This window comes from Mandrillus leucophaeus, unplaced genomic scaffold (assembly GCF_000951045.1).
Source record: "Mandrillus leucophaeus isolate KB7577 unplaced genomic scaffold, Mleu.le_1.0 Scaffold332, whole genome shotgun sequence".
Lineage (NCBI taxonomy): Eukaryota > Metazoa > Chordata > Mammalia > Primates > Cercopithecidae > Mandrillus > Mandrillus leucophaeus.
The window spans coordinates 1,411,937-1,414,233 of record NW_012103499.1 but is presented as its reverse complement, the minus strand read 5'-3'; the positions used below and the strand labels follow the sequence as shown (position 1 = coordinate 1,414,233).

The window sequence follows — 2,297 nt, the reverse complement described above, 5'->3', positions numbered from 1 at the left end:
CTCTTCCCTTTGTTTCCCCAGATCCAAAGGTGGTAGCTACTCCTTGCAGATTTTATCTCTGTGTTACCTCAATGTTTCCCTTTGCTTTTTAATTCCTTTGACACTTATTTAATCAACTCCCTGCATTACATTCTAGTGTTACTTTTGTTTTCCTGAATGAACTCTTATTGATACAAGTAATACTGATTAACTTGATATTTTGATAAATGAAAGGTTTGTGTTGTAGGTAATCAGTAAAAGTGTGGAAATGGAATTATGTAACTTCAAATTGATCGAGGGAAAAATGAAATGAGAAATAAATACCAGTTATGATGCCACAAGTATTTCAGGAAATACTTGTATCTGTCATCAAATAGAATATTGGCTGGGCGCGGTGGCTCATGCCTGTAATCCTAGCACTTTGGGAGGCTGAGGCAGGCAGATCACGAGGTCAGGAGATTGAGAGCATCCTGGCTAACATGGTGAAACCCCATCTCTACTAAAAATAAAAATGAGCTGGGCGTGGTGGCGGGCACCTCTAGTCCCAGCTACTTGGGAGGCTGAGGCAGGAGAATGGTGTGAACCCAGGAGGTGGATCTTGCAGTGAGCTGAGATCTGGCCACTGCACTCCAGCCTGGGCGACAGAGCGAGACTCCGTCTCAAGAAAAAAAAAGAATAAAAGTAATTTATTTGATTCTGGTCACAAAATACAGGCAAGAAGCATGGGCAATGCCTGTAACCCCTTGATCACACATCTTCCCAGTCTGTGCTTTTATAGATACCCTTTGTACAATAGCAAGCTCATGCTGCTGTCCCCAAGTGCTTGTTCACATTCTAACAGCTGCAAAGTATAGTATATGACCAGTTGGGAATTAAACAGATGCCTACTCACAAAATAGGGCCCCTCTAATTAGTGTTTCAGCTCCCTTTTGCTGATATTGAAACTGAAGTAACTGGTTGCTCTGTTGGTCACAGATGAATTATGCCTGCACAATTCTTTGAGTGCTTTAAGTAACCTTATTGAAAGGCAATGACTAAGACCCTTTCCTTGCTCCCAAGCTTCCTAAATCCCAGGCTGCCTGTGGCACCTGGACTGCTGCCTCTGGGTCCCCACATTCCAGGTCCACGATGGAGGAAGGGCAGGACAGGCCAAGCATGAGGAATAAACAGTCTTTACTGGACTCAGGCCAGGAGTCCATGGGCCTTGAGGACCTCTCTGTATTTGTCAGTTTTCTTCTCTACATTCTTTTCGGCCTGTCTCGGTAGCTTCAGGAGTTGTTTCTTCTGGTCGTGGATCTTGGTTTTCTCCTTCTCCTTCTCCTCCAGGGTTGCTGTCACGGTCTGGCACTTTCAGCCAATCTCGTGAGCCAGGCACCCCAGGTAGGCGAACTTTCTCATAGGCTTCAGACGCACAACCTCGAGGGTAACAGAAAGCACCATCCACTTTTTCCTGTCACAGGGCGGTGGGACGCCACCGAGCACCTAGCGGCTAGTCCTAGGCGGCCTGACTGGCTGCTGTTGTGGGGCAGCCCGCCTTGCAAGCTCTGCCAGAAGACGTGGGGCTTCGGCAAGGGCTGATGTTCATCCACTTGTGGAGGAAAGCCAGGTACTTCAACTTGTTTCTGTAGAAATTTCCAGAAATGTTGATGCCCTCGCAGTGCACGACCACCACCTTCTGGCCCAGCAGTACCTGCTTAGCCACGATGGCTGCCAGGCGGCCCAGGAGGTGACCTTGGCCAGCAAGCAGCAGAAACTGCCCCTCCGCCATCTTCAGCAGCCGCCTAGAAGAGATTGAATTATAAATCAGAAATTTCCGATGAAAAAATATCAATTAATACTATTTCTTCACAAGTTTTTCCAAAAACAGAAGAAAATGAGCTCTTCCAAGCCCATTCAAGGATGTAGTACTACTCAGATACCAAATCAGACAAACACAATACAAGAAAACTAGACTATTTCTTATGAATATAGACCCAGAAATTCTCCACAAATTACCATGAATTCAACAACAAATAAAAAGGATTGTATACCATGACCAAGTGGGATTTATCCCAGGAAGGCAAGATTGAGTTAATATAAGAAATAAAATTAATGTAGTACATCCTATCCATAAAGGACAAAAACCACATGGTCATCTTAACAGACACAGAAAAGACATTTGACAAAATTCAACATCTCTTCATAATAAAAACATTTAATAAACCAGGAAGATAAAAGGACTTAACCTGATAAAAGTCAACAAGTATCTACAAAAAACCCACAACTAATATCATGCTTTTTGGTAAAAAATGAATGATTACTCTCTCTAATATTAGGAA

At 43.8% G+C, this 2,297-nt stretch overlaps 1 pseudogene; it reads right to left on the bottom strand.

Moving 5' to 3' along the window:
- Window positions 1–1,161: 1,161 nt before the first annotated feature.
- LOC105545606 lies at window positions 1,162–1,747 on the bottom strand (annotated as a pseudogene).
- Window positions 1,748–2,297: the final 550 nt, after the last annotated feature.